This window comes from Grampus griseus (genome assembly GCF_964374135.1).
Source record: "Grampus griseus genome assembly, chromosome: 3".
NCBI lineage: Eukaryota > Metazoa > Chordata > Mammalia > Artiodactyla > Delphinidae > Grampus > Grampus griseus.
Genome location: NC_139019.1, coordinates 596186 through 611778, shown reverse-complemented (window position 1 = coordinate 611778; position 15593 = coordinate 596186). Strand labels below are relative to the sequence as shown.

The 15593-nt window shown below is 51.4% G+C and overlaps 1 long non-coding RNA gene across 2 annotated transcripts; it reads right to left on the bottom strand.

The window, feature by feature from the left end:
* Positions 1-3015: 3015 nt before the first annotated feature.
* LOC309819729 lies at positions 3016-15530 on the bottom strand. 2 transcript variants are annotated; one of them, XR_014296467.1, is made up of 3 exons: positions 14688-15530; positions 12251-12361; positions 3016-3378 (listed from the first exon to the last, which is right to left on the bottom strand). It is a non-coding gene; the product is annotated as an uncharacterized lncRNA (long non-coding RNA). The 2 variants fall into 2 exon arrangements; XR_014296468.1 differs by lacking the exon at positions 3016-3378 and adding an exon at positions 7135-7186.
* Between the last annotated feature and the right edge of the window lie 63 nt (positions 15531-15593).

Genomic DNA, 15593 nt, shown 5'->3' with positions numbered 1-15593 from the left:
CATTTTCGAGGCTCACCCATGACGGGGTTTCACCAGAGCCCGTCCCTCTTTACGGCTGGGGGATCCCGCTGCAGGGGGGCCACACCCGGCTTACCCGAGCATCAGTTGGGGAACGCGGGCTGTCTGCACATCTGGCTGTGTGAACACGTGGGCACGTGGTTTGTCTGCGTCCCCTTTAGTATCCCACGTGCCCTCTGCCCTCATGGGGATGCGCCCCCCCGCCGTCCAGCTGCATCAGCTGGAGCTGAGAGAGAGAAGGAGATGAACAGAAGGCTCTGGAACATAAGCAAGAGTTCCGGCCTGGAGTGGGCATCACCGTGCAGCCCTGCCCTTCCCACCCACTGCAGCCCTGTGGGAAGCTGCCGCCCCACCCAGGAACACTGTCGGGCCGTCTGACATCCCCCGGGAGAATGGGGCAGGCGAGGGGTCACGGGGGACATCAGGCAGGGCAGCCCCGAGGGGCAGCTTCCCGCACCAGCCACCACAGACCCCGTGTCTATGGCAACTGCAAAACATTTTGGACACAAAGTGGACGTGTGTGTGAGACGTTAGGGGCCGCAGGAGGACAGAGTGCATGGAATCGGTAGGGCAGTCGCTTGTTTCGAGCCCTTGCCCGTGGGCCGGGCTGCGCCTGAAGACCAAGACCCTGACCTTCCCTGGGAACTGGGCTGCGGCCTGGCAGGAGGGGCCCCTGGGGAAGGTACCGGGGAAGGATCCTGAGGGAGGAGGAGGGCTCAGCTCTGGCCCCTCCCCCGTGGCCTCCCCTCCCCCTGCCCCCTCCCCCCCCAGGTCCCCATCCTGATGCATTGTGTGGCCGAGCCCTTGGTGACCAGGTATGAACGTCACATCTCTTGCCCCACCGCTCCGGAGGCCATAAGTAAAGCAGGTCTCACTGGGCTCCGCTCCAGGTGTGCAGGGGGCCGGACCCCCGGGGCTACAGGGGGGACTCCATTCCCGCCCCTCCCAGCTTCTTGAGGCCCCTCGTGGCCCTGGGCTCACAGCCCTCCCCATCTCAGAGCCGGCATCGCAGCTGAGTGCACCCTCTGACTCTCCGTCTCCCCCCACCCTGGAAGGACCCCTGTGACTGCACCAGGCCACCCCGATGACCCAGGATCACACCCCCACCTCGAGGCCAGCTGGTCAGAGCTTAATCCCCCTTTGCCACATAGCCTAACGTATCTGCTCCCAGGTCCGGGGATTAGAACGCAGAGGTCTTTGTGGGTTCTGCCCGTTGCATCCCGCATTCAGATGCACGGATATTCAGATGGGCGCAGAGGTGACCTTGGGAAGTGTGCATGGATGCCTGATGCCACCTCTTCCCAGGGACCACAAGTTCCTCTGAGGAGTTTCAGGGAATCATGGATTCTTCCTGCTGAATTTCATTCCCATTCTCACCCACAACCTCACGGCAGCACCCAGAGCAGACTCAGCCCTGCGCAGGCTGAGAGAGACAGAGACAGACAGAGAGACAGAGACAGAGAGCGAGACGGAGAGACAGACAGAGATACAGAGAGACAGAGACAGACAGAGACAGAGAGAGATACAGAGAGACAGAGACAGACAGAGATACAGAGAGACAGAGACTGTACAGCGAGCGTCAGTGTGGACTGAGCCATTTTCAGGGTGAGACGCTGCTTCTTTCCGCACGAGAGACACCGCGGCCGCCCAGACACAGCAGGCGGCATTGCTCGGCTGCCCGTGGCCCTGGGAGCCCCAATCTGGAAACGGGTGGTTGAGTGCCCCTGAGAACGTCTTCACCGTGTGTTTTTCTCTCCCAATCCCTTTTCACCCGAGGGAAGAGCTCAGGGCCAGGAGCAGCCCACTCACTCGGGTGCGGGCGGAGGGCTCCGCCCCCAGACACACGCGTGGTTTCCTCGGGAGTGAAGGTGCCCGGGGCAGGACCGGCAAGCAGTGTGCGTCTGTTTCTCCTGTTCGACGCGGGTAAACGTCCGGGAGGGCGGCTCCCACGTGCAGCTGGATTGACCCGAGACGGAAGCGGTGCCCGCCCCCATCCCTGCCTTCGCCGAGGGCTGCGCCCCCCCCCCCGCCCCCCCCTGCCCGGGAGCGGCCGCTCTCCGCTCTGGCTTCTGGTCGGTGCAGCCTCCGTCCGGGGGTGGCCAGGCCCTGAACTCACCCGCTGCGGGTGCAGCCTCGGCGGGAGGCCCGACTCTCCCCTCCCGCGGCCCCCGTGCCTGCCCCTCGGGCTCCACCACCCACGCGGCCTCCGCAGAGTCTGCTGCTGTGGTCTGAGCTGTGTCTCCCGGCTTAATGGGACACGGAGCCCCTTGCTGTCGCCTGGAAAAGCCCCTGGATGTGCCTTCGTGTCCGGAGTGAGCTCCCTCCTGACGGGCTCCAGCCGCCCGCGTCAGACCCGCGTGTCCCGGAGTCTCCCGGGCTGGGGCTGGCCTTCCCTCCCTGGAGTCCTGGATGCACAGACCTTCTCACCTTTCATACTGCCCCGTTCCTCCCTCTTTTCTTCTGAGTCATGCTGTCTCTGCCCGGTTTGAGGAATCTGCCCCCGGGTCATGAGGCTATTTTCCTGTGTCCTTTCAGATCCATTTCAAACTTATTTTCGTTTTTGATGTGAAGTGTGGCTCAAGGTCCGTGTTCCCCTCCCATGCAGATCCTCGGTCGACTGGACACCGTTTATTGAGAAGACTTCCCTTACGGGCAGCGGTGCGTTTGTCCAGGCCACGCGACTCGGGTGCTCGGGTCCATTTCACTGTTGTGGCCTCGCCTCGCCCCACGCCCGAGGGTCCACGGCTGCCCACAGCCCACCCCTGAGGGTCTGAGGGGTGTGGAAGCTGCCGGGGGGGGGGGTGGGTGGGTGGGGAGACAGGTGTGTCCCCCCAGGCCCATCTCCCATCACCTCCGCAGGCTCAGCCCCACAGAGGGCCCTTTATGAGCCGCTGGGGCATCCAAAGTGCTCCGGAGAGGAGGAACGCATTGTTTTCCAGGAAAGCTTTAACGAGGCCCTCCAGCCAAGATGGCACAAGAGGAATACAGGCGCACAATTGAATCCTTTATTTGAAAACGTTCAGACTAGGCTGTTTTTACAGACACATTCTGGCCTGATCCCCCCTCTCTGCCCGCTTCACGCCGCTGTGGCTTTCACGGGGAGCGGGCTGACGTTTCCCTCTGACGGCATCTTTTAGAGCTCGATGGCAGCAGGAAGAAACAATTCCTACCAAAGTCGAGAGGAAGAGAAAGTATAGCAAGTGAACCAGAACAACTTTTACTTATTCCCGTTTCAAAAGGCAGCGCCCACAAGGACAAAGCAGATGTTTGCCGTGCGGGCCACAGAGCCCGCGACTTCCCGGCTGACGGCCATTCAGGGGAGAGCGGACGGCGGCTTGAGAACTGCTCTCGTCATCCTCGCTGTAGGGAAGGAACAACTGATAAATGCATGAAAATAAGAAAAGCAAATGCACGGAAGGAATGCAGGTCTCCAGGAGCCACCCTGCGGGTCCCTCTGGACCTGCCGGACGGGGCGGGTCCACACCCCACTGGGCCCTCACCACCGCTCGACGGCTACGCCCCGTCCCAGCAACTGTCTGCAAATGCAACTTGATTTGGGAGGAGTCACGTGCTTCCCGTGAGCGGACGTGGGCTCCTCGTTTCTGAGCCTGACTCTCTCACCAGCACTCAGGTCCCCAGGACAACCTGCCTGAGAGCACGGTGTCCCCTCCTGCCCTGTCACAGGGGCCTCGTGGACAAAGACAGGCTCTCGAGCAGACGTGGTGGCCCTGACCGCCTCCCAGTGTGACGAGTGGCTGTTTGCTGAAGGTGCGGGCCGGGCTACGGGGGCTGCCACAGGAACTGCCCCAGGGGCTGTGGTGTGGCATCCCTGCACCTGTGTGTGGTGATGTGCAGGAAGGATCCAGTTCATTCATTCGGGCTTCAACAGCACGTGGTACCAGCTTTATGAAATGTTCAGTAAGACAAAGGGTAAAGCAAACACACCAGAGGCCACGTGAGAAGGTGGGACACTTGTCCGCAGTGTTCAGTGAACAACATCCTTCAAACTGGCCTGTAAAGTGAGTCCCAATGGTCGTTGTTGGAAACTTGTAACAATATAATTCTTCAGTTTATCTGGAGAAAAGAATCCAATAATAGCCAGGGAAGTCCTAAAAAGACAGAGTAAGAAGGAGTGACTTTCCCTAAGAGATGTTAAAATACATGAAACCCCGCGTGGCAGGGGTGCGAAGCCGGCAGTGGACTCCAGGATTTCAGGAAGTCACTGTTGACTGAGACAGCATTTCAGGTCGGGTGTGAAGAGACGGAGCTTTTTAAAATGGTTTTAACACTGAAAATAACACTGATCTCTTCTTTATGTCTTATGCCCAAACCGATATGTTGATTACACTATGTAAAAATACCCATCCGTATTTTATTCTAATCCTTTATGGTTTCACTTCTGACTTTTGCTTACTTTTGGAGCTTGGGTGCAGAGTTCATCAAACCTCTCACTTCTGGAACGTGCGCTGTTCCAGTGGGTCACTTCTGGTCCAGCTACGTTGCTTTATGCCCTGCCCTGTTCCTCCAGCGAGTTCCATGTAGTCCCCCAATGTGACTGGGTATGTCCTTGTTTGTGTATGAACCGTGCGAACACACAGGGTGCTTCCTGAACTGATTTTAGTGGCATAATTGATATTTGCAATGATCTTACTCATAATTGTTGATTTTTTTAACTTAACACTGTTTTAAAGCTACGTCCAGATTTACGCTATTGTCACACAGCCGGTTTGCTGGTTCTCAAACCCGCTGCGTTTGGAATAGCCTGGGGTTTCAGAACAAATTGTGTCTGGTCCCAGCCCCAGAGACTGTGACTGACGTCATCTGGGGTGCAGCCTGGGTGCCGCATGTCTTAAAAGCAGGCCTAGTGGTTGCCACGTGCACAGGGGTGAAGGGCTGCCCCGCTCACTGCCTCTGGGGGCGGGTCAGGCACCACCTCACCTCCAGCCAGTGGCCACCACCATCCTCCTCCCCAGAGAAGGCGGCAGTGATAGGCGAGCCCGTCTCTCTGGTCCTCTGCCTGCATCCCCCGATGGTGCCCCGGGGGCAGGGTAAGTGCCCGTCACCCAGGTTCTTCTCCACTGCTCTCCAGATGCCCGCGATGCCGGTCCCCCCGCCGGGCGGTGCTTCCCAGCACCCCGCCTTCTCCCCCCCTCTGCTGGGCGTGAAGTGACGGCCTGCTGCTTGCCCTTGCCTGCCCCCACTCCCCGTTACGGTGAGGCTGCTCACTCACCTGAGTGCCCCTCTGTGCATCGCCCACCCACCTCCCCTGCCCCAGTCCCGGCTCCCCCTTGCCTGGTGGTGGGCGGGAGCTCTGGTGGGTTCTTCAGGGCAGAGACCCTGGCAGGTTTCTGACGATGGAAACGGCTCCCCTCCGCCTGTTGCTCATCCGCAGTGTTGCCTGCAATGCCCTCCACGGAACACACGCATCTAACTTTGACGCAGGCAGACCCAGCAGGTTTTCACCTTACGGTTTGTGGTCTTTGCGTTGTGAAGACAGTCCTACATTTTCCTCTGTTCAAGGATTCAAGCTTCAAGGATTATGATGTCACTTTTGGAGCTTTATTCCAGCTCCCCCTTTTTGCATACGGTGTGAGGCAGGGATGCCACAGGTAGTAGCCAGTGTTCACACCTCTGACTGGACGGAGCATCCTTTCTCCATGGATATCTGGCATAGAGCTGGTCCCACGTGTGGGGCTGCACTTTGGCTCTCCCTGCCTGTCCTTGCAAACCAGCCCCCTGCCTTATGGCCACGCCGTATCTCGGAGTCAGTAGCGGCAAGAACGGCTCCTCTTCCTATGTCACAGCTCTGGAGAGTCTGTTCCTATTACACCTGGCTGCTGCCGGTAGAGGACAACACTATAATACTGACTCTCTCCTGGGTCAGGTCAGATCGTTTGTCGATTGATCCTGTGCATTGGCTGTAGATGATCCAACCATCCGTCTACTCCTCACTCCTTTACTTCGGAGTCAGGAACCTACAAAGCTCTTTTGAAACGCAGTGGGGGTGGAGGTCACCCTTATTGCTCCTGGTCTTGGAGAAGTGCACCAGCTCCTCTGCTGCGTGTCCCATAGAAGAGGGTAATAAAGTGCATCTGACGTGGTGGGGGCTGTGGCCTTGGTGGCCCTAAGTCTCTGATTGCAGCCCTAATTCTCCAGTGGGTATTGGACTATCACATTTTCGGTTTCTTCTCACACTAATTTTGGCATTCTTTATTTTCCCAGAAATGTTTGTTTTACTTAGGTTCTTGAATTTATCGGTGTTTAGTTGATAATCTTCCCTTTCGTTGCTTTCTCGTCTACATAGTTGGCATAAATTGACCTATTATTTAGTTAACAGTTCTGAATAATATATCCATATGGTTTAATAAACACATAGAAAGGTAGAGAGTGAAAATTATCCCGCCTGCGAACTTTCCCCGTTCCATTCCTTCAAGAGGTAATCAGCTGTAACACTTTTTTGTGCATGCTTCCAGAGGTTTTTTTCTTTTAATTTACATACAAGAAATATTATACAAGAAAACACAAGTCTGCCCCCCCTTTTTACAGAAGAGACAAGTTATCCTTGAAATATGTCAGTTGGCTTTTCAGCATCTATTGAGAACGTATTACGATATTTGCAGGTCTTCTAATATCTGATCATCACAGCCCCATTTGGTCCTAATGTGTTGCTGGATTCTGTTAGCTAAGATGTTAAAAAGGCTTTTGCATCAATATTCATGATGCAAGACTGGCCTGTTTTATTTTTGATGCATTCCAGACTTTGATGTTATATGCAATTTGTAAAAAGAATCTAGAATTGTCTATTCCTATTCTATGCGCTAAAACAGCTTAAAGGGCAGGTCTGGTGCTTTTTTCAGAGGTAGGTCTTTGAAAAATTCCACTATTTTTTTCCATGGAAAGTGGTCTATTTAAAGTTTATATGTCTTCAAGTTCCATTTGGTAAAGTATATTTTTCTATAAAGTTTTCCATCTGACAGAGGTTTAAATTGATTTTGACAATAATCAATTCTGATTTTTAAAAATTTACTCTCTTTCCATAGCTATTTCCCCTTATTACTTTTTCCAATTAAAAAAAAGTTGGGACTTCCCTGGCGGTCCGGTGGTTAAGGCTCCACACTTCCACTGCGGAGGGGACGTGGGTTCCATCCCTGGTCGGGGAATTAAGATCCTGCATTCCACATGGCATGGCCAAAACAATAAAAAATAAAAATAAAAAAATGTTAGTAAAATACACATGACATAAAATGTACCACGTTAATGATTTTAAGTGTATGTTCAGTGGGATTAAATATATTCAGACTGTCGTGTAACCGTCACCACCGTCCAGCTCCGTAACTCTTTTCATCTTGCAAAACTGAAACGCTGCACCCATTACATGGTAAGCCCCTCCCCCCCGTTCCTGGCGCCCACCACCTACTTTGCATTTCTCTGGTGACTCTAGGTACCTCGTATAAGTGGGTCACACAGTATTTGTCTCTTTGTGACTGGCTTATTTCCCTCAGCACAGTGTCCTCAAGGTTCAACCATGTTGTAGCATTTCTGGTCAGATTGCATACGATTTATATTGATTTCTTTTCGAATGTTTTACCATTCTTGCATATTTGGATTATACCTCAGCTGGCTATGGTGTATATCTGCATACACAGTTGACTGTGACTTGCTAATTTTTAAAGCACATTTGTGTCCATGCTCATGTCAGAGATTGCTGTGATGTTTCTTTCTTGCAATGACCTTGTGGTCAGATATGAATAATGAGGTCATTCTGTTCTCTTAAATCGAGTTGTGAAGTATCACCTCTTTTTTTTCTCTTCCCTAGAAGAGTTTGTGTAAGACTGATGTCATTTCTTCCACAGCATTTGGAAGAATTTACTGGTGAAGCCAACTGGATCTGGAGTTTTTGTGGGAATGTTTTTAGTAGGACTATTTATGGTATTTTTTAAAAATTAATTTATTTTTGGCTGCGTTGGGTCTTTATAACTGCCTGCGGGCTTTCTCTAGCTGTGGCGAGCGGGGGCTACTCTTCGTTGCGGTGCGCAGGTTTCTCATTGTGGCGGCTTCTCTCGTTGTGGAGCACGGGCTCCAGGCATGTGGGCTTCAGTAGTTGTGGTGCATGGGCTCAGTAGTGTGGCACTCGGGCTCAGTAGTTGTGGCTCTCGGGCTCTACAGCACGAGCTCAGTAGTTGTGGCTCACGGGGTTCATTGCTCTGCGGCATGTGGGATCTTCCCGGACCAGGGCTTGTACCCATGTCGCCTGCATTGGCAGGTGGATTCTTAACCACTGCACCACCAGGGAAGCCCCAGTAGGACTATTTAGACTTAAATTTTTTTCTTGTATTAGTTAAGGCAAGTTGCATTTTTCAGAATTTGTTCAATTTATCTACATTGTCAAGATTATTGGCATAAATTGTTCAGCACGTCCTTTTGTGAGTCAATATCTGTGGGATCCTTAGTGATGTCTCCATTCTCATCTTTGACACTGTTAATTGTGCCTCCCTATCTTCCTTTTGATTAAACTTTCTAGGGGTTTATCATTTTAATTATTCTATTTCAAGCAAACAATCTCTGGCTACTGATTTTCTTCTCCTGTATGATTTATATTTCATTAATTACTGATTTTATCATTGCTGTATTCTTTCTAATTGAGTGTTATTGTTTAATTTTTTGTTGCAATGTAAATAGAAGTGAGAGTTTTCTTTCTTCTTCCCTGACAGCAAGGAAAACAAAGGGAACGGCAAACCAGCTAGAGAAGAAACACAGCCTGGCCTGAAAGAGTTAATCACTCCTTGTTTTACTTTAACCGTCACTGATTTGTAGTAACTAGATTTGTACTTTACCAAGCTAACCTCACTCCCTGACACTATGTAATTTACATTCGGCACCCATCACCCCTGACTCCGTGTGAGTTACATCCCCTGCCTCTCACTCCCTAACCTTATTATGTCCAGCACTTACATTCTATACGCCCCTCATAACGAATCACCCCCTATACTATTTGCATTTCAGAAACGAGGCCACCAGCCGATAAACCAGAGGCAAACGGACGCAATTACCAGACTGCCGGACCCCAATTACCGGGCGGCCTGATGCCAACTGTGACTGTTTTGAAATTATGCAAAGGAAAGGAGGAATGCAAGACCGTCACTACTTTGATCCTTATCCTATACCCCGGACTGCGAGAGCCCCACATATAAAATCTTCCCTGATTCTCAAGGAGCGGGGGGGGGGGGGTGCCCAGTTCTTGAGGCACTTGCCAGCTGTGTCTTCCCTACTGCCTAGCAGAAAAGTAGAGCCATCTCTGTCTTCCTCCAAAACCTGTCTCCGTATTTCTGTTCGGCCTCGGTGCACAGGGAAGCCGAGATTTTGGCAATATTTTCTCAAATTCTTGAGTAAAGTACTTATTTCTTTGATATTCAGCATTTTGCCTAATATATGCAATTGAAAGTTATACTTTTTTTTTTTTTTTTTTTTTTTTTTGGCTGCAGCTTGTGGGATCTTAGTTCCCAGACTAGGGATCAAACCTGGGGCCACGGCAATGAAAGCACTGAGTCCTAACCACTGAACTGCCAGGAAATTCCCCAAAGTTGTACATTTTCCTTTCAGTATAGCTTTAACTATGCCACACAAGTTTTTTGTTTGTTTGTTTTGGGGTTTTTTTTGCGGTACGCGGGCCTCTCACTGCTGTGGCCTCTCCTGTTGCGGAGCACAGGCTCCGGACGCGCAGGCTCAGCGGCCATGGCTCACGGGCCCAGCCGCTCCGCGGCATGTGGGATCTTCCCGGACCGGGGCACGAACCCGCGTCCCCTGCATCGGCAGGCGGACTCTCCACCACTGCGCCACCAGGGAAGCCCCACACAAGTTTTTATACTTCATGTTTTTATCATCATCCAATTCAAAGTATCTCCTAATTCCCACTGGGGCTTCTCTCTGACTAATGGATCATTTAGAACTTTATCATGTTATTTTCAAACATTTGGGATTTCCTCACTTTGTACCTTTTGGTTACTGATTTCTAGGTTAATTTCAATGTGGTCATAGAGTATTGTATGTTTTGAACACTTCAAAAGTTGTTGAGGGATGCAAAAGGTCATCAGTTTTGGTAAATGTTCCTTGTGCACTTGGAAAAACGTGTATACTGCAGTCATCGATTAGATGCAGGGCTCTGTGCATGTCAACCAGGTCAGATTTGTCTATCATGCTTTTCAAATCTCCCATATTTCCGCTGATTTTCGTCTGCTTGCGTGGTGTGCCTCTCCCCATCCTTTCATGCTGAGGTACTCACATTTACATGTGGCACTTGGAGGAACAATTGTTTGTTTTGTTTTGTTTTTTGTAATCCAGCCTGACAATCTTTGTCTTCAGTTAGAGGATTAATGTATTTTAATGATTTAACGAAATAGTAATTATTTTTGGTGTAATTAATGGTACATTTGTGTCAAAGTTACCATATTACAGTTTGCTTTGTAGTGGTCTCCTCTGTCCCTTTTAAATCCTTCTCTGACACATTTTGACTAATATCTAAATATTTCCTATTATTTCCCCTAAATACGATTTCTGTTTTTCTTTTAATGATTTCCCCCATGCATCCTTGATATGTTAGAGTTAGTACTCAGCCTCCTGGACAAAGCAACCACACTTCAACTCTTGAATCCCATTTACCTATCCTAGCTTTTTTTTTCTTTCTGTATCCTAATTGTACATTTATTTAAATTCTACGAGATATTGTACTGCTGCAGTCAGTCAGCAGCAATACAATATCTGGGTTTCCCCACATATGTACCCTTTCTATTGTTTTCCACAATTTTCTCTATCATCTTTCTTTAAAAAGACAAGATTTCCCTTCTGCCTGAAAATTTTCCTTTAGCATTTATTTTAGTGAGAATTGCTATTGGCAAATTCTCTCAACTTTTGTTCATTTTAACATATCTTAACTTCATATTTGCTCTCAAAAAGCATTTTAACTGGACAGAGAATTCTAGGTGAGCTGTTATTTCCCCAGGGTTTTAAATATACCCTTCAACTGTCTCCCAGCTTCCATCATTTTGTGAAGAAGTCAGCTGTCTGTAACCCTGTTAACAATTTTCCCTTCATTTACGGTTTTGACGGTTGGACTGTGATGTGCCCAGGTGTGCTTTCCTTGTGTCCACTTTGCTTCACGTTTGTAGATTTTCACAAATATGTGGTTTGCTGTCTTCCATTGCCTTGGGAATTTCTTGACCAGCGTTTCTTCAAATATTTCCTGCCCCTCGCTCTCTCTCTTCTCCTCTGGGATTCCCATCCATGCATGTTATAGCTTTTCACTAAATCTCAGGTGTTTTTATGCTCCTTTTGATATCTTCTGCCGACCTCTCTGCCAGTTCACTGACCTCTGTTCTGTGCTCTAACCCATCACTAAATCCACCTTTCAAGTACTTAATTTCAATGAATGTAGATTTAACTCTAGTATTTCCATTGATTAAAAAAACGATGTCAGTTCTCCTGTGAAATTGGTCATCCTGTCATATTTCTGTTTATATATTAATAGTTAATTTAATTGTTTAAAACTGGCAGGGAAGGGTTAAAAACAGTTAATTTAAAATCCACATCTGGCAAGTCCAGCATCTGTTCACATTCGATACTATTTACATTGTCTTTTTGTCCCAAGGTTTTTGGCCACTTGGTCCTTGGTATGGTTGGAAAGTTTGAGGGTGTTGTGGATACCACGCATGGAAACAGAGGTCTTGGATGATGTATTTTCCTCCAAAGATCACTTAATTCACTTCTAGGGGGAAGTGAGTCAAGAAATCTAAACACCGAAGAAGTTTAAAAATCACAAAGAGCCACAAACCAGGGAGCTCATAACATCTGAAGCAGAAGTGTTAGGACAGATTACCTCAAATAAGTATGACAAATATGCTTTAAAAATAAAGGAAGACATTAGCAATAGGAAAAAGAAAAAAACACCCTGAAAAAAGAAGAAAGTAGAAATAGTAGGTACACAGTAGTTGAAAGAACAAACTATTTGGAGGGCATAATAAAGCTATTCTACAAGGTCTCAAAAGATTTGCCAACAAAACCCACAATGAAAACATTTTTGGAGGAAACCTCAAAATATAAAGAAACAAACCCAGAAAAGCTGCAAGAGATGTGAGAAGAAAAAAAGAAAGATTAAAACGATAACTTTATAAAGTTTGTTGTTGTCTTAAGAAAAAACTAAGACCAAAGAAAAGAAACATGGACACACGTATGTACGAACCCAGAAGAAGAACTCCCAGTAGTTTCAACAGATGAGGGACCAGGACGTGGAGACCAGGGGTTCTGAGAGCCACTAAACCCTCCTCTGGTCGAGTGAGCATTTGCTATCAATCTGAATAAAGGCAAAACCAAGAAAAATGAATGAGAAAACGTAGAGCAAATGGAACTTTAAGAGGTGATAGGAAACGTCCAAATACATCACTAAATCTGAAAACCTGGGTGGGCTGACAGGGCTGTGCCAGGCCTCCTGGGGTTGCTGGACACCTCTTCCAGTTCCCTTCACCTCACTGACCTTTCCTCCTGGTCCCCAGCCTCAGAGCTCAAGCGCCTAGGTCTCTGTACTGCGATGCATGGGTGTGTCCTTCTGGTGGTCACGTGATGCCCTTGGCTCCTCCCCCTGGGACCCCAGATGTGCACTTCCATGACATCCACTCTGGGTGCCCCTCCAGCACGTTCATTACGTGTCCCCCATATCTCCCCTGCTCTCAGGAAGTGCCAGCCCCTCCTCTAGGGGCTCCAGATGAAACCCCAGGATTCTCCTGGCAGCCCCCTCACACTCCACCCAGCCATGAGCAGACGCTCTCAGCTCTCCTGCCAACCCACCCAGGACCCAGGCACTCGCACCCCTGTCCCCATCCAGCCGCCCTGGGCACTGGCCACAGCCTCCTGGCAGGTCTTGCTCTTATGCCCCCCATAGTGTATCCTCCATGGGGAGCCAAAGGATCCCTAGAACTGAGAGCCAGGCCAGCCACCCCCTAAGAAGCCCCCCGTGCCCACCTTCCTCCCTCCCGGTAGGAGCTAGAGTCCCCAAAATGCCTGCAGCCCCAGGTCATTGCCCGCCCTCCCCAGCTTCCTCCAGCCCAACCCACTTGTCCTGCCCCCAGGATAGGAGTTCTCTGGGCCGGGTCCCACAGGCCTTCGGTTTCTGCTCAGAGGCCGCACCACGGACGCACCCCATCCCCTGGGCCCCTGCTTTCACGGTCGCTGCGTGGACATGGCACACAGACATGTTCACGGCTTCCCAGCCTCACCAGGTGGCTGCACCCTGGGCCCAGGGCAGGGCAGCCCCCAGCGCAGGGGCCAGCGCCCCCAGGGCAGAGGCACTAGTCAGGGGTCCAGCTCTGCCCTTCCGTCCAGCCCCCTCATATGGAAGTAATACTGGGCCTCATACAAGATCCTGGTTCTTGTTTCAAATTATGAAACAAACATTCTCCCCGGATAATACCACTTCAGCCACGAGTGAGGCTTTGAATTCCAGCTTCAAGGGCAAGTTTAATTAGCTCTCAACCATAGCATGTAGGTTTGTAGTAAGCTGGATGCCGTCCCCTGCTACCAATTAAAAGTAACTATTAGACACATCCCTTTGAATTACTTGAACCTACACGCATGTTATGCCCTTCACAGAGACTTCGTGAACACAAGTATAAACTTCAAAAATAATTAATGCAATTTAAGGACAAACAAATAAGCTTCAAAGCCCCACAAAACAGCAGAACTTCATCAAAGCCGAGAAAGCAAATCTGTTTCCAGTTAGGATTTGAAACCCGACCAGCGGCCCAGGGTCTAATCTTGAGAGGAGGCTTGCGAAACACTTTGGAAGGAGGCCACCATGCCCTCCCCGCCTCTGCAGTCATGACACAGCTTCGTGCCCAGAAGGACAGAAGGACGTCTGTCCTCACTGTTCTAAGGGAAGAAGTTCCCTTTGCTCAGAGAAGAGTCTGCCCAACGCCCAGCGACATGCTGTCTAAAGGTCCGCTCTAGGCTACGCTACTTCCTAGAACAAGCCCTTCTCCCAGTTGGGCCTTTTCTAGAACCTTCAGTTCAGGGCCTCCCGTGCATGAGTATTCACTAAAAGTCTGTTAAAAAGACGGGCTACATGTTAAAATGCATAAGAGGTCAGTTGTAAGTGTTCATCACACCGACCTACGTGAGAATTAGCCGTTGGCTCCGGATGAGACCCCCGTCACCCCGGAAAGCACACAAGCTCCTTTAAAGTGTACCTGTCGGTGTTGCATCTCATCTCGTGACTCTGGTGGTCCAGGAGGGCAGAAACCAACCGCGTTAAAGGCCCTCGGCCTCCCTTCCTGTCTTCCTCTGCCCAGAGTCCCCAGAGGGGAGAAGAACGCAGGCCTCCTTGGAAATCCGCTCTTAAGTTTAAGCTCTGGCCAGGAACTCACTCTTTGTCAGCATCTCCATGACACCATGTTAAGTCAATTAAGGCAAAACTCGAGTCCCTGGCCCGCGAGGGCTGAACAGTGGACAAAGCTGACAGGCTGTCTGATGTGGCCGCTGCCCGGACCATCTGTCTCAATCTTTGATCTCCTTTGGGCCCCCGTTTCTCCCCCGGTTCATTAGAGCTCAGGAGCCCCCTCACCCACCCGGAGTCCCAGTGTGGCGTCCCTGTGTCTCCGAGGAGACGGGGCGCACTCCTGCCTCACCTGGCCCGGCGGTGGGCGACGTCACCTGCCCAGGTGAGGCAGGCCAGCCCTCCCAGGCTCCGGCTCCTCCAGAAAGGCCGGCAGACCGGCGAGCCTGCTCCCCCAAGCCTGCCGTGCCCGCAGAGTTTGTACGAGGCTCGGAGCTCCTGCGTCCCCTGCCCTGACGGCTCACCGCTCGCCCCGCCGGCGTGTGTCGGTCCCTAGTGTGTGTAGGGCGCTCGGTGGGCGCAGGGACATCGGGGAGACAGTTCCTGCTGTGAGAGCCCTGGAAGCCGAGAGGGAGGGAAGTAAAGCACCAAAGAGAAGAGAGAGGAGGGCGGGTCCCTCTGCTGGGGGCGGCCCCTCGGGAGGAAGGGGACACACGCCCATCGCCCCCGGCCCCTGCTGAGACCTGGGCACCCCTGCCTCTCCCACGCGTCCCCGCTGGGTGTGGTGCGGGGTCAGGGTTCTCATCGTCCCCAGGTCCTCCCTCCGCTCCGGGGGCCTCTCCGGGTGCTCTGGGGCGGAGTGGCTGCAGCCCGGCTCTCGGCCCTCTGGGCAGGACCGACACTCTGCAAGTCATGAAGACAGGATTCGATGCAGGTTTAGCACATGCAACCCTCCCCAGGCGAGCACTCAGAGCGAAGCAGAGGGAACGCCAGGGGCCTGTGGGCACGTCCCGTCACCCAGCTGGGCTCCCGCGGAGAAGAGGGGGCACGACAGGCCACACCCAGAGACCCTCCCCCTCCGTGGGCTGTTCGTGGTCCATCTGGTTCCCTTTGTACAAATTGGAGGGTGAGGTGTGAGTTCCGTGACACGCGTGAGGCTGGTCCTGTCCTGTCTGCCAAGCGTCCGGCACCTTTACCACGGAGCCGCCAGCGAAAGAGGACTCGCGCGGCGCCTGCCTGCAGGACGGCGACAGCTGCG